General features: G+C 41.2%; 35 non-coding genes across 35 annotated transcripts; all 35 read left to right on the top strand.

The window, feature by feature from the left end:
* Positions 1-1,015: 1,015 nt before the first annotated feature.
* On the top strand, positions 1,016-1,088 carry TRNAR-ACG (transfer RNA arginine (anticodon ACG)). Its single transcript has one exon. It is a non-coding gene; the product is annotated as a tRNA-Arg (tRNA).
* A 478-nt stretch (positions 1,089-1,566) lies between these two features.
* TRNAR-ACG (transfer RNA arginine (anticodon ACG)) lies at positions 1,567-1,639 on the top strand. The gene has a single exon. It is a non-coding gene; the product is annotated as a tRNA-Arg (tRNA).
* Positions 1,640-2,657: 1,018 nt separating this feature from the next.
* On the top strand, positions 2,658-2,730 carry TRNAR-ACG (transfer RNA arginine (anticodon ACG)). Its single transcript has one exon. It is a non-coding gene; the product is annotated as a tRNA-Arg (tRNA).
* A 471-nt stretch (positions 2,731-3,201) lies between these two features.
* Positions 3,202-3,274, top strand: TRNAR-ACG (transfer RNA arginine (anticodon ACG)). The gene has a single exon. It is a non-coding gene; the product is annotated as a tRNA-Arg (tRNA).
* Positions 3,275-3,752: 478 nt separating this feature from the next.
* Positions 3,753-3,825, top strand: TRNAR-ACG (transfer RNA arginine (anticodon ACG)). Its single transcript has one exon. It is a non-coding gene; the product is annotated as a tRNA-Arg (tRNA).
* A 478-nt stretch (positions 3,826-4,303) lies between these two features.
* TRNAR-ACG (transfer RNA arginine (anticodon ACG)) lies at positions 4,304-4,376 on the top strand. Its single transcript has one exon. It is a non-coding gene; the product is annotated as a tRNA-Arg (tRNA).
* A 170-nt stretch (positions 4,377-4,546) lies between these two features.
* TRNAR-ACG (transfer RNA arginine (anticodon ACG)) lies at positions 4,547-4,619 on the top strand. The gene has a single exon. It is a non-coding gene; the product is annotated as a tRNA-Arg (tRNA).
* A 478-nt stretch (positions 4,620-5,097) lies between these two features.
* TRNAR-ACG (transfer RNA arginine (anticodon ACG)) lies at positions 5,098-5,170 on the top strand. The gene has a single exon. It is a non-coding gene; the product is annotated as a tRNA-Arg (tRNA).
* A 478-nt stretch (positions 5,171-5,648) lies between these two features.
* Positions 5,649-5,721, top strand: TRNAR-ACG (transfer RNA arginine (anticodon ACG)). The gene has a single exon. It is a non-coding gene; the product is annotated as a tRNA-Arg (tRNA).
* Positions 5,722-6,199: 478 nt separating this feature from the next.
* On the top strand, positions 6,200-6,272 carry TRNAR-ACG (transfer RNA arginine (anticodon ACG)). Its single transcript has one exon. It is a non-coding gene; the product is annotated as a tRNA-Arg (tRNA).
* Positions 6,273-6,750: 478 nt separating this feature from the next.
* Positions 6,751-6,823, top strand: TRNAR-ACG (transfer RNA arginine (anticodon ACG)). Its single transcript has one exon. It is a non-coding gene; the product is annotated as a tRNA-Arg (tRNA).
* Positions 6,824-7,995: 1,172 nt separating this feature from the next.
* TRNAR-ACG (transfer RNA arginine (anticodon ACG)) lies at positions 7,996-8,068 on the top strand. Its single transcript has one exon. It is a non-coding gene; the product is annotated as a tRNA-Arg (tRNA).
* Positions 8,069-8,789: 721 nt separating this feature from the next.
* On the top strand, positions 8,790-8,862 carry TRNAR-ACG (transfer RNA arginine (anticodon ACG)). Its single transcript has one exon. It is a non-coding gene; the product is annotated as a tRNA-Arg (tRNA).
* Positions 8,863-9,340: 478 nt separating this feature from the next.
* TRNAR-ACG (transfer RNA arginine (anticodon ACG)) lies at positions 9,341-9,413 on the top strand. Its single transcript has one exon. It is a non-coding gene; the product is annotated as a tRNA-Arg (tRNA).
* Positions 9,414-9,891: 478 nt separating this feature from the next.
* On the top strand, positions 9,892-9,964 carry TRNAR-ACG (transfer RNA arginine (anticodon ACG)). Its single transcript has one exon. It is a non-coding gene; the product is annotated as a tRNA-Arg (tRNA).
* A 478-nt stretch (positions 9,965-10,442) lies between these two features.
* TRNAR-ACG (transfer RNA arginine (anticodon ACG)) lies at positions 10,443-10,515 on the top strand. The gene has a single exon. It is a non-coding gene; the product is annotated as a tRNA-Arg (tRNA).
* Positions 10,516-10,993: 478 nt separating this feature from the next.
* Positions 10,994-11,066, top strand: TRNAR-ACG (transfer RNA arginine (anticodon ACG)). The gene has a single exon. It is a non-coding gene; the product is annotated as a tRNA-Arg (tRNA).
* A 721-nt stretch (positions 11,067-11,787) lies between these two features.
* TRNAR-ACG (transfer RNA arginine (anticodon ACG)) lies at positions 11,788-11,860 on the top strand. Its single transcript has one exon. It is a non-coding gene; the product is annotated as a tRNA-Arg (tRNA).
* A 478-nt stretch (positions 11,861-12,338) lies between these two features.
* On the top strand, positions 12,339-12,411 carry TRNAR-ACG (transfer RNA arginine (anticodon ACG)). Its single transcript has one exon. It is a non-coding gene; the product is annotated as a tRNA-Arg (tRNA).
* Positions 12,412-13,132: 721 nt separating this feature from the next.
* Positions 13,133-13,205, top strand: TRNAR-ACG (transfer RNA arginine (anticodon ACG)). The gene has a single exon. It is a non-coding gene; the product is annotated as a tRNA-Arg (tRNA).
* Positions 13,206-13,683: 478 nt separating this feature from the next.
* On the top strand, positions 13,684-13,756 carry TRNAR-ACG (transfer RNA arginine (anticodon ACG)). Its single transcript has one exon. It is a non-coding gene; the product is annotated as a tRNA-Arg (tRNA).
* A 478-nt stretch (positions 13,757-14,234) lies between these two features.
* TRNAC-ACA (transfer RNA cysteine (anticodon ACA)) lies at positions 14,235-14,307 on the top strand. Its single transcript has one exon. It is a non-coding gene; the product is annotated as a tRNA-Cys (tRNA).
* A 478-nt stretch (positions 14,308-14,785) lies between these two features.
* TRNAR-ACG (transfer RNA arginine (anticodon ACG)) lies at positions 14,786-14,858 on the top strand. The gene has a single exon. It is a non-coding gene; the product is annotated as a tRNA-Arg (tRNA).
* A 721-nt stretch (positions 14,859-15,579) lies between these two features.
* Positions 15,580-15,652, top strand: TRNAR-ACG (transfer RNA arginine (anticodon ACG)). The gene has a single exon. It is a non-coding gene; the product is annotated as a tRNA-Arg (tRNA).
* A 478-nt stretch (positions 15,653-16,130) lies between these two features.
* Positions 16,131-16,203, top strand: TRNAR-ACG (transfer RNA arginine (anticodon ACG)). Its single transcript has one exon. It is a non-coding gene; the product is annotated as a tRNA-Arg (tRNA).
* A 478-nt stretch (positions 16,204-16,681) lies between these two features.
* Positions 16,682-16,754, top strand: TRNAR-ACG (transfer RNA arginine (anticodon ACG)). Its single transcript has one exon. It is a non-coding gene; the product is annotated as a tRNA-Arg (tRNA).
* Positions 16,755-17,412: 658 nt separating this feature from the next.
* TRNAR-ACG (transfer RNA arginine (anticodon ACG)) lies at positions 17,413-17,485 on the top strand. The gene has a single exon. It is a non-coding gene; the product is annotated as a tRNA-Arg (tRNA).
* A 1,029-nt stretch (positions 17,486-18,514) lies between these two features.
* TRNAR-ACG (transfer RNA arginine (anticodon ACG)) lies at positions 18,515-18,587 on the top strand. Its single transcript has one exon. It is a non-coding gene; the product is annotated as a tRNA-Arg (tRNA).
* A 478-nt stretch (positions 18,588-19,065) lies between these two features.
* On the top strand, positions 19,066-19,138 carry TRNAR-ACG (transfer RNA arginine (anticodon ACG)). The gene has a single exon. It is a non-coding gene; the product is annotated as a tRNA-Arg (tRNA).
* Positions 19,139-19,308: 170 nt separating this feature from the next.
* Positions 19,309-19,381, top strand: TRNAR-ACG (transfer RNA arginine (anticodon ACG)). Its single transcript has one exon. It is a non-coding gene; the product is annotated as a tRNA-Arg (tRNA).
* Positions 19,382-19,859: 478 nt separating this feature from the next.
* TRNAR-ACG (transfer RNA arginine (anticodon ACG)) lies at positions 19,860-19,932 on the top strand. Its single transcript has one exon. It is a non-coding gene; the product is annotated as a tRNA-Arg (tRNA).
* Positions 19,933-20,410: 478 nt separating this feature from the next.
* TRNAR-ACG (transfer RNA arginine (anticodon ACG)) lies at positions 20,411-20,483 on the top strand. The gene has a single exon. It is a non-coding gene; the product is annotated as a tRNA-Arg (tRNA).
* Positions 20,484-21,141: 658 nt separating this feature from the next.
* On the top strand, positions 21,142-21,214 carry TRNAR-ACG (transfer RNA arginine (anticodon ACG)). The gene has a single exon. It is a non-coding gene; the product is annotated as a tRNA-Arg (tRNA).
* A 478-nt stretch (positions 21,215-21,692) lies between these two features.
* Positions 21,693-21,765, top strand: TRNAR-ACG (transfer RNA arginine (anticodon ACG)). Its single transcript has one exon. It is a non-coding gene; the product is annotated as a tRNA-Arg (tRNA).
* Positions 21,766-22,794: 1,029 nt separating this feature from the next.
* On the top strand, positions 22,795-22,867 carry TRNAR-ACG (transfer RNA arginine (anticodon ACG)). The gene has a single exon. It is a non-coding gene; the product is annotated as a tRNA-Arg (tRNA).
* The last annotated feature ends 136 nt before the right edge of the window (positions 22,868-23,003 follow it).

Below are 23,003 nucleotides of genomic sequence, written 5' to 3' on the forward strand. Positions count from 1 at the left end.
ATGTTGCCGTGATCGTATAGTGGTTAGTACTCTGCGTTGTGGCCGCAGCAACCCCGGTCCGAATCCGGGTCACGGCAGTAACCCTTTGCTTACTTATTTTTAATGATATTTACCCAAGGTTTAAGAATATTCATGGATTTTCAGGAAATACACAACACATTTTATCTACGGCTTGTTCTCTTTGTTCTAGATGGCAAAAATCTGGAAATATGTGATTTAGCCTGTTCCGAAAATGTGTTGTGGAAAAAAGTAAAAACTTCACAAGAGTTCTCAATCACATGAAAATATTTCGTTATTAGCTGGTTTCCATTTGATTTGTCTCACATGATTTCCGGATTCCATGAAAATATTTCCCCTCTATCTGGTTCCGACTTGCTTTGCAATACATGAAAGGAACTTATGGCAATCGGATCCTTGTGTAAGTTTTGAGGTGATCCAGAAATGTGATGCATAAGTAACAATCCTCGTTGCATCTGGGCCAGTGGCGCAATGGACAACGCGTCTGATTACGAATCAGAAGATTGTAGGTTCGACTCCTACCTGGCTCGTACATGTTGCCGTGATCGTATAGTGGTTAGTACTCTGCGTTGTGGCCGCAGCGAATCCGGGTCACGGCAGTAACCCTTTGCTTACTTATTTTTAATGATATTTACCCAAGGTTTAAGAATATTCATGGATTTTCAGGAAATACACAACACATTTTATCTACGGCTTGTTCTCTTTGTTCTAGATGGCAAAAATCTGGAAATATGTGATTTAGCCTGTTCTGAAAATGTGTTGTGGAAAAAAGTAAAAACTTCACAAGAGTTCTCAATCACATGAAAATATTTCGTTATTAGCTGGTTTCCATTTGATTTGCCTCACATGATTTCCGGATTCCATGAAAATATTTCCCCTCTATCTGGTTCCGACTTGCTTTGCAATACATGAAAGGAACTTATGGCAATCGGATCCTTGTGTAAGTTTTGAGGTGATCCAGAAATGTGATGCATAAGCAACAATACTCATTGCTTCTGGGCCAGTAGCGCAATGGACAACGCGTCTGACTACGAATCAGAAGATTGTAGGTTCGACTCCTACCTGGCTCGTACATGTTGCCGTGATCGTATAGTGGTTAGTACTCTGCGTTGTGGCCGCAGCAACCCCGGTCCGAATCCGGGTCACGGCAGTAACCCTTTGCTTACTTATTTTTAATGATATTTACCCAAGGTTTAAGAATATTCATGGATTTTCAGGAAATACACAACACATTTTATCTACGGCTTGTTCTCTTTGTTCTAGATGGCAAAAATCTGGAAATATGTGATTTAGCCTGTTCCGAAAATGTGTTGTGGAAAAAAGTAAAAACTTCACAAGAGTTCTCAATCACATGAAAATATTTCGTTATTAGCTGGTTTCCATTTGATTTGCCTCACATGATTTCCGGATTCCATGAAAATATTTCCCCTCTATCTGGTTCCGACTTGCTTTGCAATACATGAAAGGAACTTATGGCAATCGGATCCTTGTGTAAGTTTTGAGGTGATCCAGAAATTTGATGCATAAGCAACAATCTTCATTGCATCTGGGCCAGTGGCGCAATGGACAACGCGTCTGACTACGAATCAGAAGATTGTAGGTTCGACTCCTACCTGGCTCGTACATGTTGCCGTGATCGTATAGTGGTTAGTACTCTGCGTTGTGGCCGCAGCAACCCCGGTCCGAATCCGGGTCACGGCAGTAACCCTTTGCTTACTTATTTTTAATGATATTTACCCAAGGTTTAAGAATATTCATGGATTTTCAGGAAATACACAACACATTTTATCTACGGCTTGTTCTCTTTGTTCTAGATGGCAAAAATCTGGAAATATGTGATTTAGCCTGTTCCGAAAATGTGTTGTGGAAAAAAGTAAAAACTTCACAAGAGTTCTCAATCACATGAAAATATTTCGTTATTAGCTGGTTTCCATTTGATTTGTCTCACATGATTTCCGGATTCCATGAAAATATTTCCCCTCTATCTGGTTCCGACTTGCTTTGCAATACATGAAAGGAACTTATGGCAATCGGATCCTTGTGTAAGTTTTGAGGTGATCCAGAAATGTGATGCATAAGTAACAATCCTCGTTGCATCTGGGCCAGTGGCGCAATGGACAACGCGTCTGATTACGAATCAGAAGATTGTAGGTTCGACTCCTACCTGGCTCGTACATGTTGCCGTGATCGTATAGTGGTTAGTACTCTGCGTTGTGGCCGCAGCGAATCCGGGTCACGGCAGTAACCCTTTGCTTACTTATTTTTAATGATATTTACCCAAGGTTTAAGAATATTCATGGATTTTCAGGAAATACACAACACATTTTATCTACGGCTTGTTCTCTTTGTTCTAGATGGCAAAAATCTGGAAATATGTGATTTAGCCTGTTCTGAAAATGTGTTGTGGAAAAAAGTAAAAACTTCACAAGAGTTCTCAATCACATGAAAATATTTCGTTATTAGCTGGTTTCCATTTGATTTGCCTCACATGATTTCCGGATTCCATGAAAATATTTCCCCTCTATCTGGTTCCGACTTGCTTTGCAATACATGAAAGGAACTTATGGCAATCGGATCCTTGTGTAAGTTTTGAGGTGATCCAGAAATTTGATGCATAAGCAACAATCTTCATTGCATCTGGGCCAGTGGCGCAATGGACAACGCGTCTGACTACGAATCAGAAGATTGTAGGTTCGACTCCTACCTGGCTCGTACATGTTGCCGTGATCGTATAGTACTCTGCGTTGTGGCCGCAGCAACCCCGGTCCGAATCCGGGTCACGGCAGTAACCCTTTGCTTACTTATTTTTAATGATATTTACCCAAGGTTTAAGAATATTCATGGATTTTCAGGAAATACACAACACATTTTATCTACGGCTTGTTCTCTTTGTTCTAGATGGCAAAAATCTGGAAATATGTGATTTAGCCTGTTCCGAAAATGTGTTGTGGAAAAAAGTAAAAACTTCACAAGAGTTCTCAATCACATGAAAATATTTCGTTATTAGCTGGTTTCCATTTGATTTGTCTCACATGATTTCCGGATTCCATGAAAATATTTCCCCTCTATCTGGTTCCGACTTGCTTTGCAATACATGAAAGGAACTTATGGCAATCGGATCCTTGTGTAAGTTTTGAGGTGATCCAGAAATGTGATGCATAAGCAACAATACTCATTGCTTCTGGGCCAGTAGCGCAATGGACAACGCGTCTGACTACGAATCAGAAGATTGTAGGTTCGACTCCTACCTGGCTCGTACATGTTGCCGTGATCGTATAGTGGTTAGTACTCTGTGTTGTGGCCGCAGCAACCCCGGTCCGAATCCGGGTCACGGCAGTAACCCTTTGCTTACTTATTTTTAATGATATTTACCCAAGGTTTAAGAATATTCATGGATTTTCAGGAAATACACAACACATTTTATCTACGGCTTGTTCTCTTTGTTCTAGATGGCAAAAATCTGGAAATATGTGATTTAGCCTGTTCCGAAAATGTGTTGTGGAAAAAAGTAAAAACTTCACAAGAGTTCTCAATCACATGAAAATATTTCGTTATTAGCTGGTTTCCATTTGATTTGTCTCACATGATTTCCGGATTCCATGAAAATATTTCCCCTCTATCTGGTTCCGACTTGCTTTGCAATACATGAAAGGAACTTATGGCAATCGGATCCTTGTGTAAGTTTTGAGGTGATCCAGAAATGTGATGCATAAGCAACAATACTCATTGCTTCTGGGCCAGTAGCGCAATGGACAACGCGTCTGACTACGAATCAGAAGATTGTAGGTTCGACTCCTACCTGGCTCGTACATGTTGCCGTGATCGTATAGTGGTTAGTACTCTGCGTTGTGGCCGCAGCAACCCCGGTCCGAATCCGGGTCACGGCAGTAACCCTTTGCTTACTTATTTTTAATGATATTTACCCAAGGTTTAAGAATATTCATGGATTTTCAGGAAATACACAACACATTTTATCTACGGCTTGTTCTCTTTGTTCTAGATGGCAAAAATCTGGAAATATGTGATTTAGCCTGTTCCGAAAATGTGTTGTGGAAAAAAGTAAAAACTTCACAAGAGTTCTCAATCACATGAAAATATTTCGTTATTAGCTGGTTTCCATTTGATTTGTCTCACATGATTTCCGGATTCCATGAAAATATTTCCCCTCTATCTGGTTCCGACTTGCTTTGCAAAACATGAAAGGAACTTATGGCAATCGGATCCTTGTGTAAGTTTTGAGGTGATCCAGAAATGTGATGCATAAGCAACAATACTCGTTGCTTCTGGGCCAGTAGCGCAATGGACAACGCGTCTGACTACGAATCAGAAGATTGTAGGTTCGACTCCTACCTGGCTCGTACATGTTGCCGTGATCGTATAGTGGTTAGTACTCTGCGTTGTGGCCGCAGCAACCCCGGTCCGAATCCGGGTCACGGCAGTAACCCTTTGCTTACTTATTTTTAATGATATTTACCCAAGGTTTAAGAATATTCATGGATTTTCATAAGCAACAATACTCATTGCTTCTGGGCCAGTAGCGCAATGGACAACGCGTCTGACTACGAATCAGAAGATTGTAGGTTCGACTCCTACCTGGCTCGTACATGTTGCCGTGATCGTATAGTGGTTAGTACTCTGCGTTGTGGCCGCAGCAACCCCGGTCCGAATCCGGGTCACGGCAGTAACCCTTTGCTTACTTATTTTTAATGATATTTACCCAAGGTTTAAGAATATTCATGGATTTTCAGGAAATACACAACACATTTTATCTACGGCTTGTTCTCTTTGTTCTAGATGGCAAAAATCTGGAAATATGTGATTTAGCCTGTTCCGAAAATGTGTTGTGGAAAAAAGTAAAAACTTCACAAGAGTTCTCAATCACATGAAAATATTTCGTTATTAGCTGGTTTCCATTTGATTTGCCTCACATGATTTCCGGATTCCATGAAAATATTTCCCCTCTATTTGGTTCCGACTTGCTTTGCAATACATGAAAGGAACTTATGGCAATCGGATCCTTGTGTAAGTTTTGAGGTGATCCAGAAATGTGATGCATAAGCAACAATACTCGTTGCTTCTGGGCCAGTAGCGCAATGGACAACGCGTCTGACTACGAATCAGAAGATTGTAGGTTCGACTCCTACCTGGCTCGTACATGTTGCTGTGATCGTATAGTGGTTAGTACTCTGCGTTGTGGCCGCAGCAACCCCGGTCCGAATCCGGGTCACGGCAGTAACCCTTTGATTACTTATTTTTAATGATATTTACCCAAGGTTTAAGAATATTCATGGATTTTCAGGAAATACACAACACATTTTATCTACGGCTTGTTCTCTTTGTTCTAGATGGCAAAAATCTGGAAATATGTGATTTAGCCTGTTCCGAAAATGTGTTGTGGAAAAAAGTAAAAACTTCACAAGAGTTCTCAATCACATGAAAATATTTCGTTATTAGCTGGTTTCCATTTGATTTGCCTCACATGATTTCCGGATTCCATGAAAATATTTCCCCTCTATCTGGTTCCGACTTGCTTTGCAATACATGAAAGGAACTTATGGCAATCGGATCCTTGTGTAAGTTTTGAGGTGATCCAGAAATTTGATGCATAAGCAACAATCTTCATTGCATCTGGGCCAGTGGCGCAATGGACAACGCGTCTGACTACGAATCAGAAGATTGTAGGTTCGACTCCTACCTGGCTCGTACATGTTGCCGTGATCGTATAGTGGTTAGTACTCTGCGTTGTGGCCGCAGCAACCCCGGTCCGAATCCGGGTCACGGCAGTAACCCTTTGCTTACTTATTTTTAATGATATTTACCCAAGGTTTAAGAATATTCATGGATTTTCAGGAAATACACAACACATTTTATCTACGGCTTGTTCTCTTTGTTCTAGATGGCAAAAATCTGGAAATATGTGATTTAGCCTGTTCCGAAAATGTGTTGTGGAAAAAAGTAAAAACTTCACAAGAGTTCTCAATCACATGAAAATATTTCGTTATTAGCTGGTTTCCATTTGATTTGTCTCACATGATTTCCGGATTCCATGAAAATATTTCCCCTCTATCTGGTTCCGACTTGCTTTGCAATACATGAAAGGAACTTATGGCAATCGGATCCTTGTGTAAGTTTTGAGGTGATCCAGAAATGTGATGCATAAGCAACAATACTCATTGCTTCTGGGCCAGTAGCGCAATGGACAACGCGTCTGACTACGAATCAGAAGATTGTAGGTTCGACTCCTACCTGGCTCGTACATGTTGCCGTGATCGTATAGTGGTTAGTACTCTGCGTTGTGGCCGCAGCAACCCCGGTCCGAATCCGGGTCACGGCAGTAACCCTTTGCTTACTTATTTTTAATGATATTTACCCAAGGTTTAAGAATATTCATGGATTTTCAGGAAATACACAACACATTTTATCTACGGCTTGTTCTCTTTGTTCTAGATGGCAAAAATCTGGAAATATGTGATTTAGCCTGTTCCGAAAATGTGTTGTGGAAAAAAGTAAAAACTTCACAAGAGTTCTCAATCACATGAAAATATTTCGTTATTAGCTGGTTTCCATTTGATTTGTCTCACATGATTTCCGGATTCCATGAAAATATTTCCCCTCTATCTGGTTCCGACTTGCTTTGCAATACATGAAAGGAACTTATGGCAATCGGATCCTTGTGTAAGTTTTGAGGTGATCCAGAAATGTGATGCATAAGCAACAATACTCGTTGCTTCTGGGCCAGTAGCGCAATGGACAACGCGTCTGACTACGAATCAGAAGATTGTAGGTTCGACTCCTACCTGGCTCGTACATGTTGCCGTGATCGTATAGTGGTTAGTACTCTGCGTTGTGGCCGCAGCAACCCCGGTCCGAATCCGGGTCACGGCAGTAACCCTTTGCTTACTTATTTTTAATGATATTTACCCAAGGTTTAAGAATATTCATGGATTTTCAGGAAATACACAACACATTTTATCTACGGCTTGTTCTCTTTGTTCTAGATGGCAAAAATCTGGAAATATGTGATTTAGCCTGTTCCGAAAATGTGTTGTGGAAAAAAGTAAAAACTTCACAAGAGTTCTCAATCACATGAAAATATTTCGTTATTAGCTGGTTTCCATTTGATTTGTCTCACATGATTTCCGGATTCCATGAAAATATTTCCCCTCTATCTGGTTCCGACTTGCTTTGCAATACATGAAAGGAACTTATGGCAATCGGATCCTTGTGTAAGTTTTGAGGTGATCCAGAAATGTGATGCATAAGCAACAATACTCGTTGCTTCTGGGGCAGTAGCGCAATGGACAACGCGTCTGACTACGAATCAGAAGATTGTAGGTTCGACTCCTACCTGGCTCGTACATGTTGCCGTGATCGTATAGTGGTTAGTACTCTGCGTTGTGGCCGCAGCAACCCCGGTCCGAATCCGGGTCACGGCAGTAACCCTTTGCTTACTTATTTTTAATGATATTTACCCAAGGTTTAAGAATATTCATGGATTTTCATAAGCAACAATACTCATTGCATCTGGGCCAGTGGCGCAATGGACAACGCAACCCCGGTCCGAATCCGGGTCACGGCAGTAACCCTTTGCTTACTTATTTTTAATGATATTTACCCAAGGTTTAAGAATATTCATGGATTTTCAGGAAATACACAACACATTTTATCTACGGCTTGTTCTCTTTGTTCTAGATGGCAAAAATCTGGAAATATGTGATTTAGCCTGTTCCGAAAATGTGTTGTGGAAAAAAGTAAAAACTTCACAAGAGTTCTCAATCACATGAAAATATTTCGTTATTAGCTGGTTTCCATTTGATTTGTCTCACATGATTTCCGGATTCCATGAAAATATTTCCCCTCTATCTGGTTCCGACTTGCTTTGCAATACATGAAAGGAACTTATGGCAATCGGATCCTTGTGTAAGTTTTGAGGTGATCCAGAAATGTGATGCATAAGCAACAATACTCGTTGCTTCTGGGCCAGTAGCGCAATGGACAACGCGTCTGACTACGAATCAGAAGATTGTAGGTTCGACTCCTACCTGGCTCGTACATGTTGCCGTGATCGTATAGTGGTTAGTACTCTGCGTTGTGGCCGCAGCAACCCCGGTCCGAATCCGGGTCACGGCAGTAACCCTTTGCTTACTTATTTTTAATGATATTTACCCAAGGTTTAAGAATATTCATGGATTTTCAGGAAATACACAACACATTTTATCTACGGCTTGTTCTCTTTGTTCTAGATGGCAAAAATCTGGAAATATGTGATTTAGCCTGTTCCGAAAATGTGTTGTGGAAAAAAGTAAAAACTTCACAAGAGTTCTCAATCACATGAAAATATTTCGTTATTAGCTGGTTTCCATTTGATTTGTCTCACATGATTTCCGGATTCCATGAAAATATTTCCCCTCTATCTGGTTCCGACTTGCTTTGCAATACATGAAAGGAACTTATGGCAATCGGATCCTTGTGTAAGTTTTGAGGTGATCCAGAAATGTGATGCATAAGCAACAATACTCGTTGCTTCTGGGGCAGTAGCGCAATGGACAACGCGTCTGACTACGAATCAGAAGATTGTAGGTTCGACTCCTACCTGGCTCGTACATGTTGCCGTGATCGTATAGTGGTTAGTACTCTGCGTTGTGGCCGCAGCAACCCCGGTCCGAATCCGGGTCACGGCAGTAACCCTTTGCTTACTTATTTTTAATGATATTTACCCAAGGTTTAAGAATATTCATGGATTTTCATAAGCAACAATACTCATTGCTTCTGGGCCAGTAGCGCAATGGACAACGCGTCTGACTACGAATCAGAAGATTGTAGGTTCGACTCCTACCTGGCTCGTACATGTTGCTGTGATCGTATAGTGGTTAGTACTCTGCGTTGTGGCCGCAGCAACCCCGGTCCGAATCCGGGTCACGGCAGTAACCCTTTGATTACTTATTTTTAATGATATTTACCCAAGGTTTAAGAATATTCATGGATTTTCAGGAAATACACAACACATTTTATCTACGGCTTGTTCTCTTTGTTCTAGATGGCAAAAATCTGGAAATATGTGATTTAGCCTGTTCCGAAAATGTGTTGTGGAAAAAAGTAAAAACTTCACAAGAGTTCTCAATCACATGAAAATATTTCGTTATTAGCTGGTTTCCATTTGATTTGCCTCACATGATTTCCGGATTCCATGAAAATATTTCCCCTCTATCTGGTTCCGACTTGCTTTGCAATACATGAAAGGAACTTATGGCAATCGGATCCTTGTGTAAGTTTTGAGGTGATCCAGAAATTTGATGCATAAGCAACAATCTTCATTGCATCTGGGCCAGTGGCGCAATGGACAACGCGTCTGACTACGAATCAGAAGATTGTAGGTTCGACTCCTACCTGGCTCGTACATGTTGCCGTGATCGTATAGTGGTTAGTACTCTGCGTTGTGGCCGCAGCAACCCCGGTCCGAATCCGGGTCACGGCAGTAACCCTTTGCTTACTTATTTTTAATGATATTTACCCAAGGTTTAAGAATATTCATGGATTTTCAGGAAATACACAACACATTTTATCTACGGCTTGTTCTCTTTGTTCTAGATGGCAAAAATCTGGAAATATGTGATTTAGCCTGTTCCGAAAATGTGTTGTGGAAAAAAGTAAAAACTTCACAAGAGTTCTCAATCACATGAAAATATTTCGTTATTAGCTGGTTTCCATTTGATTTGTCTCACATGATTTCCGGATTCCATGAAAATATTTCCCCTCTATCTGGTTCCGACTTGCTTTGCAATACATGAAAGGAACTTATGGCAATCGGATCCTTGTGTAAGTTTTGAGGTGATCCAGAAATGTGATGCATAAGCAACAATACTCATTGCTTCTGGGCCAGTAGCGCAATGGACAACGCGTCTGACTACGAATCAGAAGATTGTAGGTTCGACTCCTACCTGGCTCGTACATGTTGCCGTGATCGTATAGTGGTTAGTACTCTGCGTTGTGGCCGCAGCAACCCCGGTCCGAATCCGGGTCACGGCAGTAACCCTTTGCTTACTTATTTTTAATGATATTTACCCAAGGTTTAAGAATATTCATGGATTTTCAGGAAATACACAACACATTTTATCTACGGCTTGTTCTCTTTGTTCTAGATGGCAAAAATCTGGAAATATGTGATTTAGCCTGTTCCGAAAATGTGTTGTGGAAAAAAGTAAAAACTTCACAAGAGTTCTCAATCACATGAAAATATTTCGTTATTAGCTGGTTTCCATTTGATTTGTCTCACATGATTTCCGGATTCCATGAAAATATTTCCCCTCTATCTGGTTCCGACTTGCTTTGCAATACATGAAAGGAACTTATGGCAATCGGATCCTTGTGTAAGTTTTGAGGTGATCCAGAAATGTGATGCATAAGCAACAATACTCATTGCTTCTGGGCCAGTAGCGCAATGGACAACGCGTCTGACTACGAATCAGAAGATTGTAGGTTCGACTCCTACCTGGCTCGTACATGTTGCCGTGATCGTATAGTGGTTAGTACTCTGCGTTGTGGCCGCAGCAACCCCGGTCCGAATCCGGGTCACGGCAGTAACCCTTTGCTTACTTATTTTTAATGATATTTACCCAAGGTTTAAGAATATTCATGGATTTTCAGGAAATACACAACACATTTTATCTACGGCTTGTTCTCTTTGTTCTAGATGGCAAAAATCTGGAAATATGTGATTTAGCCTGTTCCGAAAATGTGTTGTGGAAAAAAGTAAAAACTTCACAAGAGTTCTCAATCACATGAAAATATTTCGTTATTAGCTGGTTTCCATTTGATTTGTCTCACATGATTTCCGGATTCCATGAAAATATTTCCCCTCTATCTGGTTCCGACTTGCTTTGCAATACATGAAAGGAACTTATGGCAATCGGATCCTTGTGTAAGTTTTGAGGTGATCCAGAAATGTGATGCATAAGCAACAATACTCGTTGCTTCTGGGCCAGTAGCGCAATGGACAACGCGTCTGACTACGAATCAGAAGATTGTAGGTTCGACTCCTACCTGGCTCGTACATGTTGCCGTGATCGTATAGTGGTTAGTACTCTGCGTTGTGGCCGCAGCAACCCCGGTCCGAATCCGGGTCACGGCAGTAACCCTTTGCTTACTTATTTTTAATGATATTTACCCAAGGTTTAAGAATATTCATGGATTTTCAGGAAATACACAACACATTTTATCTACGGCTTGTTCTCTTTGTTCTAGATGGCAAAAATCTGGAAATATGTGATTTAGCCTGTTCCGAAAATGTGTTGTGGAAAAAAGTAAAAACTTCACAAGAGTTCTCAATCACATGAAAATATTTCGTTATTAGCTGGTTTCCATTTGATTTGTCTCACATGATTTCCGGATTCCATGAAAATATTTCCCCTCTATCTGGTTCCGACTTGCTTTGCAATACATGAAAGGAACTTATGGCAATCGGATCCTTGTGTAAGTTTTGAGGTGATCCAGAAATGTGATGCATAAGCAACAATACTCGTTGCTTCTGGGGCAGTAGCGCAATGGACAACGCGTCTGACTACGAATCAGAAGATTGTAGGTTCGACTCCTACCTGGCTCGTACATGTTGCCGTGATCGTATAGTGGTTAGTACTCTGCGTTGTGGCCGCAGCAACCCCGGTCCGAATCCGGGTCACGGCAGTAACCCTTTGCTTACTTATTTTTAATGATATTTACCCAAGGTTTAAGAATATTCATGGATTTTCATAAGCAACAATACTCATTGCATCTGGGCCAGTGGCGCAATGGACAACGCGTCTGACTACGAATCAGAAGATTGTAGGTTCGACTCCTACCTGGCTCGTACATGTTGCCGTGATCGTATAGTGGTTAGTACTCTGCGTTGTGGCCGCAGCAACCCCGGTCCGAATCCGGGTCACGGCAGTAACCCTTTGCTTACTTATTTTTAATGATATTTACCCAAGGTTTAAGAATATTCATGGATTTTCAGGAAATACACAACACATTTTATCTACGGCTTGTTCTCTTTGTTCTAGATGGCAAAAATCTGGAAATATGTGATTTAGCCTGTTCCGAAAATGTGTTGTGGAAAAAAGTAAAAACTTCACAAGAGTTCTCAATCACATGAAAATATTTCGTTATTAGCTGGTTTCCATTTGATTTGTCTCACATGATTTCCGGATTCCATGAAAATATTTCCCCTCTATCTGGTTCCGACTTGCTTTGCAATACATGAAAGGAACTTATGGCAATCGGATCCTTGTGTAAGTTTTGAGGTGATCCAGAAATGTGATGCATAAGCAACAATACTCGTTGCTTCTGGGCCAGTAGCGCAATGGACAACGCGTCTGACTACGAATCAGAAGATTGTAGGTTCGACTCCTACCTGGCTCGTACATGTTGCCGTGATCGTATAGTGGTTAGTACTCTGCGTTGTGGCCGCAGCAACCCCGGTCCGAATCCGGGTCACGGCAGTAACCCTTTGCTTACTTATTTTTAATGATATTTACCCAAGGTTTAAGAATATTCATGGATTTTCAGGAAATACACAACACATTTTATCTACGGCTTGTTCTCTTTGTTCTAGATGGCAAAAATCTGGAAATATGTGATTTAGCCTGTTCCGAAAATGTGTTGTGGAAAAAAGTAAAAACTTCACAAGAGTTCTCAATCACATGAAAATATTTCGTTATTAGCTGGTTTCCATTTGATTTGTCTCACATGATTTCCGGATTCCATGAAAATATTTCCCCTCTATCTGGTTCCGACTTGCTTTGCAATACATGAAAGGAACTTATGGCAATCGGATCCTTGTGTAAGTTTTGAGGTGATCCAGAAATGTGATGCATAAGCAACAATACTCGTTGCTTCTGGGCCAGTAGCGCAATGGACAACGCGTCTGACTACGAATCAGAAGATTGTAGGTTCGACTCCTACCTGTCTCGTACATGTTGCCGTGATCGTATAGTGGTTAGTACTCTGCGTTGTGGCCGCAGCAACCCCGGTCCGAATCCGGGTCACGGCAGTAACCCTTTGCTTACTTATTTTTAATGATATTTACCCAAGGTTTAAGAATATTCATGGATTTTCATAAGCAACAATACTCATTGCTTCTGGGCCAGTAGCGCAATGGACAACGCGTCTGACTACGAATCAGAAGATTGTAGGTTCGACTCCTACCTGGCTCGTACATGTTGCCGTGATCGTATAGTGGTTAGTACTCTGCGTTGTGGCCGCAGCAACCCCGGTCCGAATCCGGGTCACGGCAGTAACCCTTTGCTTACTTATTTTTAATGATATTTACCCAAGGTTTAAGAATATTCATGGATTTTCAGGAAATACACAACACATTTTATCTACGGCTTGTTCTCTTTGTTCTAGATGGCAAAAATCTGGAAATATGTGATTTAGCCTGTTCCGAAAATGTGTTGTGGAAAAAAGTAAAAACTTCACAAGAGTTCTCAATCACATGAAAATATTTCGTTATTAGCTGGTTTCCATTTGATTTGCCTCACATGATTTCCGGATTCCATGAAAATATTTCCCCTCTATTTGGTTCCGACTTGCTTTGCAATACATGAAAGGAACTTATGGCAATCGGATCCTTGTGTAAGTTTTGAGGTGATCCAGAAATGTGATGCATAAGCAACAATACTCGTTGCTTCTGGGCCAGTAGCGCAATGGACAACGCGTCTGACTACGAATCAGAAGATTGTAGGTTCGACTCCTACCTGGCTCGTACATGTTGCTGTGATCGTATAGTGGTTAGTACTCTGCGTTGTGGCCGCAGCAACCCCGGTCCGAATCCGGGTCACGGCAGTAACCCTTTGATTACTTATTTTTAATGATATTTACCCAAGGTTTAAGAATATTCATGGATTTTCAGGAAATACACAACACATTTTATCTACGGCTTGTTCTCTTTGTTCTAGATGGCAAAAATCTGGAAATATGTGATTTAGCCTGTTCCGAAAATGTGTTGTGGAAAAAAGTAAAAACTTCACAAGAGTTCTCAATCACATGAAAATATTTCGTTATTAGCTGGTTTCCATTTGATTTGCCTCACATGATTTCCGGATTCCATGAAAATATTTCCCCTCTATCTGGTTCCGACTTGCTTTGCAATACATGAAAGGAACTTATGGCAATCGGATCCTTGTGTAAGTTTTGAGGTGATCCAGAAATTTGATGCATAAGCAACAATCTTCATTGCATCTGGGCCAGTGGCGCAATGGACAACGCGTCTGACTACAAATCAGAAGATTGTAGGTTCGACTCCTACCTGGCTCGTACATGTTGCCGTGATCGTATAGTGGTTAGTACTCTGCGTTGTGGCCGCAGCAACCCCGGTCCGAATCCGGGTCACGGCAGTAACCCTTTGCTTACTTATTTTTAATGATATTTACCCAAGGTTTAAGAATATTCATGGATTTTCAGGAAATACACAACACATTTTATCTACGGCTTGTTCTCTTTGTTCTAGATGGCAAAAATCTGGAAATATGTGATTTAGCCTGTTCCGAAAATGTGTTGTGGAAAAAAGTAAAAACTTCACAAGAGTTCTCAATCACATGAAAATATTTCGTTATTAGCTGGTTTCCATTTGATTTGTCTCACATGATTTCCGGATTCCATGAAAATATTTCCCCTCTATCTGGTTCCGACTTGCTTTGCAATACATGAAAGGAACTTATGGCAATCGGATCCTTGTGTAAGTTTTGAGGTGATCCAGAAATGTGATGCATAAGCAACAATACTCGTTGCTTCTGGGCCAGTAGCGCAATGGACAACGCGTCTGACTACGAATCAGAAGATTGTAGGTTCGACTCCTACCTGGCTCGTACATGTTGCCGTGATCGTATAGTGGTTAGTACTCTGCGTTGTGGCCGCAGCAACCCCGGTCCGAATCCGGGTCACGGCAGTAACCCTTTGCTTACTTATTTTTAATGATATTTACCCAAGGTTTAAGAATATTCATGGATTTTCAGGAAATACACAACACATTTTATCTACGGCTTGTTCTCTTTGTTCTAGATGGCAAAAATCTGGAAATATGTGATTTAGCCTGTTCCGAAAATGTGTTGTGGAAAAAAGTAAAAACTTCACAAGAGTTCTCAATCACATGAAAATATTTCGTTATTAGCTGGTTTCCATTTGATTTGTCTCACATGATTTCCGGATTCCATGAAAATATTTCCCCTCTATCTGGTTCCGACTTGCTTTGCAATACATGAAAGGAACTTATGGCAATCGGATCCTTGTGTAAGTTTTGAGGTGATCCAGAAATGTGATGCATAAGCAACAATACTCGTTGCTTCTGGGGCAGTAGCGCAATGGACAACGCGTCTGACTACGAATCAGAAGATTGTAGGTTCGACTCCTACCTGGCTCGTACATGTTGCCGTGATCGTATAGTGGTTAGTACTCTGCGTTGTGGCCGCAGCAACCCCGGTCCGAATCCGGGTCACGGCAGTAACCCTTTGCTTACTTATTTTTAATGATATTTACCCAAGGTTTAAGAATATTCATGGATTTTCATAAGCAACAATACTCATTGCTTCTGGGCCAGTAGCGCAATGGACAACGCGTCTGACTACGAATCAGAAGATTGTAGGTTCGACTCCTACCTGGCTCGTACATGTTGCCGTGATCGTATAGTGGTTAGTACTCTGCGTTGTGGCCGCAGCAACCCCGGTCCGAATCCGGGTCACGGCAGTAACCCTTTGCTTACTTATTTTTAATGATATTTACCCAAGGTTTAAGAATATTCATGGATTTTCAGGAAATACACAACACATTTTATCTACGGCTTGTTCTCTTTGTTCTAGATGGCAAAAATCTGGAAATATGTGATTTAGCCTGTTCCGAAAATGTGTTGTGGAAAAAAGTAAAAACTTCACAAGAGTTCTCAATCACATGAAAATATTTCGTTATTAGCTGGTTTCCATTTGATTTGTCTCACATGATTTCCGGATTCCATGAAAATATTTCCCCTCTATCTGGTTCCGACTTGCTTTGCAATACATGAAAGGAACTTATGGCAATCGGATCCTTGTGTAAGTTTTGAGGTGATCCAGAAATGTGATGCATAAGCAACAATACTCATTGCTTCTGGGCCAGTAGCGCAATGGACAACGCGTCTGACTACGAATCAGAAGATTGTAGGTTCGACTCCTACCTGGCTCGTACATGTTGCCGTGATCGTATAGTGGTTAGTACTCTGCGTTGTGGCCGCAGCAACCCCGGTCCGAATCCGGGTCACGGCAGTAACCCTTTGCTTACTTATTTTTAATGATATTTACCCAAGGTTTAAGAATATTCATGGATTTTCAGGAAATACACAACACATTTTATCTACGGCTTGTTCTCTTTGTTCTAGATGGCAAAAATCTGGAAATATGTGATTTAGCCTGTTCCGAAAATGTGTTGTGGAAAAAAGTAAAAACTTCACAAGAGTTCTCAATCACATGAAAATATTTCGTTATTAGCTGGTTTCCATTTGATTTGTCTCACATGATTTCCGGATTCCATGAAAATATTTCCCCTCTATCTGGTTCCGACTTGCTTTGCAATACATGAAAGGAACTTATGGCAATCGGATCCTTGTGTAAGTTTTGAGGTGATCCAGAAATGTGATGCATAAGCAACAATACTCGTTGCTTCTGGGCCAGTAGCGCAATGGACAACGCGTCTGACTACGAATCAGAAGATTGTAGGTTCGACTCCTACCTGGCTCGTACATGTTGCCGTGATCGTATAGTGGTTAGTACTCTGCGTTGTGGCCGCAGCAACGCAGAGTACTAACATTTCTGGATTTTCAGGAAATACACAACACATTTTATCTACGGCTTGTTCTCTTTGTTCTAGATGGCAAAAATCTGGAAATATGTGATTTAGCCTGTTCCGAAAATGTGTTGTGGAAAAAAGTAAAAACTTCACAAGAGTTCTCAATCACATGAAAATATTTCGTTATTAGCTGGTTTCCATTTGATTTGTCTCACATGATTTCCGGATTCCATGAAAATATTTCCCCTCTATCTGGTTCCGACTTGCTTTGCAATACATGAAAGGAACTTATGGCAATCGGATCCTTGTGTAAGTTTTGAGGTGATCCAGAAATGTGATGCATAAGCAACAATACTCGTTGCTTCTGGGGCAGTAGCGCAATGGACAACGCGTCTGACTACGAATCAGAAGATTGTAGGTTCGACTCCTACCTGGCTCGTACATGTTGCCGTGATCGTATAGTGGTTAGTACTCTGCGTTGTGGCCGCAGCAACCCCGGTCCGAATCCGGGTCACGGCAGTAACCCTTTGCTTACTTATTTTTAATGATATTTACCCAAGGTTTAAGAATATTCATGGATTTTCATAAGCAACAATACTCATTGCTTCTGGGCCAGTAGCGCAATGGACAACGCGTCTGACTACGAATCAGAAGATTGTAGGTTCGACTCCTACCTGGCTCGTACATGTTGCCGTGATCGTATAGTGGTTAGTACTCTGCGTTGTGGCCGCAGCAACCCCGGTCCGAATCCGGGTCACGGCAGTAACCCTTTGCTTACTTATTTTTAATGATATTTACCCAAGGTTTAAGAATATTCATGGATTTTCAGGAAATACACAACACATTTTATCTACGGCTTGTTCTCTTTGTTCTAGATGGCAAAAATCTGGAAATATGTGATTTAGCCTGTTCCGAAAATGTGTTGTGGAAAAAAGTAAAAACTTCACAAGAGTTCTCAATCACATGAAAATATTTCGTTATTAGCTGGTTTCCATTTGATTTGTCTCACATGATTTCCGGATTCCATGAAAATATTTCCCCTCTATCTGGTTCCGACTTGCTTTGCAATACATGAAAGGAACTTATGGCAATCGGATCCTTGTGTAAGTTTTGAGGTGATCCAGAAATGTGATGCATAAGCAACAATACTCGTTGCTTCTGGGGCAGTAGCGCAATGGACAACGCGTCTGACTACGAATCAGAAGATTGTAGGTTCGACTCCTACCTGGCTCGTACATGTTGCCGTGATCGTATAGTGGTTAGTACTCTGCGTTGTGGCCGCAGCAACCCCGGTCCGAATCCGGGTCACGGCAGTAACCCTTTGCTTACTTATTTTTAATGATATTTACCCAAGGTTTAAGAATATTCATGGATTTTCAGGAAATACACAACACATTTTATCTACGGCTTGTTCTCTTTGTTCTAGATGGCAAAAATCTGGAAATATGTGATTTAGCCTGTTCCGAAAATGTGTTGTGGAAAAAAGTAAAAACTTCACAAGAGTTCTCAATCACATGAAAATATTTCGTTATTAGCTGGTTTCCATTTGATTTGTCTCACATGATTTCCGGATTCCATGAAAATATTTCCCCTCTATCTGGTTCCGACTTGCTTTGCAATACATGAAAGGAACTTATGGCAATCGGATCCTTGTGTAAGTTTTGAGGTGATCCAGAAATGTGATGCATAAGCAACAATACTCGTTGCTTCTGGGCCAGTAGCGCAATGGACAACGCGTCTGACTACGAATCAGAAGATTGTAGGTTCGACTCCTACCTGGCTCGTACATGTTGCTGTGATCGTATAGTGGTTAGTACTCTGCGTTGTGGCCGCAGCAACCCCGGTCCGAATCCGGGTCACGGCAGTAACCCTTTGCTTACTTATTTTTAATGATATTTACCCAAGGTTTAAGAATATTCATGGATTTTCAGGAAATACACAACACATTTTATCTACGGCTTGTTCTCTTTGTTCTAGATGGCAAAAATCTGGAAATATGTGATTTAGCCTGTTCCGAAAATGTGTTGTGGAAAAAAGTAAAAACTTCACAAGAGTTCTCAATCACATGAAAATATTTCGTTATTAGCTGGTTTCCATTTGATTTGTCTCACATGATTTCCGGATTCCATGAAAATATTTCCCCTCTATCTGGTTCCGACTTGCTTTGCAATACATGAAAGGAACTTATGGCAATCGGATCCTTGTGTAAGTTTTGAGGTGATCCAGAAATGTGATGCATAAGCAACAATCCTCGTTGCATCTGGGCCAGTGGCGCAATGGACAACGCGTCTGACTACGAATCAGAAGATTGTAGGTTCGACTCCTACCTGGCTCGTACATGTTGCCGTGATCGTATAGTGGTTAGTACTCTGCGTTGTGGCCGCAGCAACCCCGGTCCGAATCCGGGTCACGGCAGTAACCCTTTGCTTACTTATTTTTAATGATATTTACCCAAGGTTTAAGAATATTCATGGATTTTCATAAGCAACAATACTCATTGCTTCTGGGCCAGTAGCGCAATGGACAACGCGTCTGACTACGAATCAGAAGATTGTAGGTTCGACTCCTACCTGGCTCGTACATGTTGCCGTGATCGTATAGTGGTTAGTACTCTGCGTTGTGGCCGCAGCAACCCCGGTCCGAATCCGGGTCACGGCAGTAACCCTTTGCTTACTTATTTTTAATGATATTTACCCAAGGTTTAAGAATATTCATGGATTTTCAGGAAATACACAACACATTTTATCTACGGCTTGTTCTCTTTGTTCTAGATGGCAAAAATCTGGAAATATGTGATTTAGCCTGTTCCGAAAATGTGTTGTGGAAAAAAGTAAAAACTTCACAAGAGTTCTCAATCACATGAAAATATTTCGTTATTAGCTGGTTTCCATTTGATTTGTCTCACATGATTTCCGGATTCCATGAAAATATTTCCCCTCTATCTGGTTCCGACTTGCTTTGCAATACATGAAAGGAACTTATGGCAATCGGATCCTTGTGTAAGTTTTGAGGTGATCCAGAAATGTGATGCATAAGCAACAATACTCATTGCTTCTGGGCCAGTAGCGCAATGGACAACGCGTCTGACTACGAATCAGAAGATTGTAGGTTCGACTCCTACCTGGCTCGTACATGTTGCCGTGATCGTATAGTGGTTAGTACTCTGCGTTGTGGCCGCAGCAACCCCGGTCCGAATCCGGGTCACGGCAGTAACCCTTTGCTTACTTATTTTTAATGATATTTACCCAAGGTTTAAGAATATTCATGGATTTTCAGGAAATACACAACACATTTTATCTACGGCTTGTTCTCTTTGTTCTAGATGGCAAAAATCTGGAAATATGTGATTTAGCCTGTTCCGAAAATGTGTTGTGGAAAAAAGTAAAAACTTCACAAGAGTTCTCAATCACATGAAAATATTTCGTTATTAGCTGGTTTCCATTTGATTTGTCTCACATGATTTCCGGATTCCATGAAAATATTTCCCCTCTATCTGGTTCCGACTTGCTTTGCAATACATGAAAGGAACTTATGGCAATCGGATCCTTGTGTAAGTTTTGAGGTGATCCAGAAATGTGATGCATAAGCAACAATACTCGTTGCTTCTGGGCCAGTAGCGCAATGGACAACGCGTCTGACTACGAATCAGAAGATTGTAGGTTCGACTCCTACCTGGCTCGTACATGTTGCCGTGATCGTATAGTGGTTAGTACTCTGCGTTGTGGCCGCAGCAACGCAGAGTACTAACATTTCTGGATTTTCAGGAAATACACAACACATTTTATCTACGGCTTGTTCTCTTTGTTCTAGATGGCAAAAATCTGGAAATATGTGATTTAGCCTGTTCCGAAAATGTGTTGTGGAAAAAAGTAAAAACTTCACAAGAGTTCTCAATCACATGAAAATATTTCGTTATTAGCTGGTTTCCATTTGATTTGTCTCACATGATTTCCGGATTCCATGAAAATATTTCCCCTCTATCTGGTTCCGACTTGCTTTGCAATACATGAAAGGAACTTATGGCAATCGGATCCTTGTGTAAGTTTTGAGGTGATCCAGAAATGTGATGCATAAGCAACAATACTCGTTGCTTCTGGGGCAGTAGCGCAATGGACAACGCGTCTGACTACGAATCAGAAGATTGTAGGTTCGACTCCTACCTGGCTCGTACATGTTGCCGTGATCGTATAGTGGTTAGTACTCTGCGTTGTGGCCGCAGCAACCCCGGTCCGAATCCGGGTCACGGCAGTAACCCTTTGCTTACTTATTTTTAATGATATTTACCCAAGGTTTAAGAATATTCATGGATTTTCATAAGCAACAATACTCATTGCTTCTGGGCCAGTAGCGCAATGGACAACGCGTCTGACTACGAATCAGAAGATTGTAGGTTCGACTCCTACCTGGCTCGTACATGTTGCCGTGATCGTATAGTGGTTAGTACTCTGCGTTGTGGCCGCAGCAACCCCGGTCCGAATCCGGGTCACGGCAGTAACCCTTTGCTTACTTATTTTTAATGATATTTACCCAAGGTTTAAGAATATTCATGGATTTTCAGGAAATACACAACACATTTTATCTACGGCTTGTTCTCTTTGTTCTAGATGGCAAAAATCTGGAAATATGTGATTTAGCCTGTTCCGAAAATGTGTTGTGGAAAAAAGTAAAAACTTCACAAGAGTTCTCAATCACATGAAAATATTTCGTTATTAGCTGGTTTCCATTTGATTTGTCTCACATGATTTCCGGATTCCATGAAAATATTTCCCCTCTATCTGGTTCCGACTTGCTTTGCAATACATGAAAGGAACTTATGGCAATCGGATCCTTGTGTAAGTTTTGAGGTGATCCAGAAATGTGATGCATAAGCAACAATACTCGTTGCTTCTGGGCCAGTAGCGCAATGGACAACGCGTCTGACTACGAATCAGAAGATTGTAGGTTCGACTCCTACCTGGCTCGTACATGTTGCCGTGATCGTATAGTGGTTAGTACTCTGCGTTGTGGCCGCAGCAACCCCGGTCCGAATCCGGGTCACGGCAGTAACCCTTTGCTTACTTATTTTTAATGATATTTACCCAAGGTTTAAGAATATTCATGGATTTTCAGGAAATACACAACACATTTTATCTACGGCTTGTTCTCTTTGTTCTAGATGGCAAAAATCTGGAAATATGTGATTTAGCCTGTTCCGAAAATGTGTTGTGGAAAAAAGTAAAAACTTCACAAGAGTTCTCAATCACATGAAAATATTTCGTTATTAGCTGGTTTCCATTTGATTTGTCTCACATGATTTCCGGATTCCATGAAAATATTTCCCCTCTATCTGGTTCCGACTTGCTTTGCAATACATGAAAGGAACTTATGGCAATCGGATCCTTGTGTAAGTTTTGAGGTGATCCAGAAATGTGATGCATAAGCAACAATACTCGTTGCTTCTGGGGCAGTAGCGCAATGGACAACGCGTCTGACTACGAATCAGAAGATTGTAGGTTCGACTCCTACCTGGCTCGTACATGTTGCCGTGATCGTATAGTGGTTAGTACTCTGCGTTGTGGCCGCAGCAACCCCGGTCCGAATCCGGGTCACGGCAGTAACCCTTTGCTTACTTATTTTTAATGATATTTACCCAAGGTTTAAGAATATTCATGGATTTTCAGGAAATACACAACACATTTTATCTACGGCTTGTTCTCTTTGTTCTAGATGGCAAAAATCTGGAAATATGTGATTTAGCCTGTTCCGAAAATGTGTTGTGGAAAAAAGTAAAAACTTCACAAGAGTTCTCAATCACATGAAAATATTTCGTTATTAGCTGGTTTCCATTTGATTTGTCTCACATGATTTCCGGATTCCATGAAAATATTTCCCCTCTATCTGGTTCCGACTTGCTTTGCAATACATGAAAGGAACTTATGGCAATCGGATCCTTGTGTAAGTTTTGAGGTGATCCAGAAATGTGATGCATAAGCAACAATACTCGTTGCTTCTGGGCCAGTAGCGCAATGGACAACGCGTCTGACTACGAATCAGAAGATTGTAGGTTCGACTCCTACCTGGCTCGTACATGTTGCTGTGATCGTATAGTGGTTAGTACTCTGCGTTGTGGCCGCAGCAACCCCGGTCCGAATCCGGGTCACGGCAGTAACCCTTTGCTTACTTATTTTTAATGATATTTACCCAAGGTTTAAGAATATTCA

This window comes from Rhinoderma darwinii, chromosome 3 (genome assembly GCF_050947455.1).
Source record: "Rhinoderma darwinii isolate aRhiDar2 chromosome 3, aRhiDar2.hap1, whole genome shotgun sequence".
Lineage (NCBI taxonomy): Eukaryota > Metazoa > Chordata > Amphibia > Anura > Rhinodermatidae > Rhinoderma > Rhinoderma darwinii.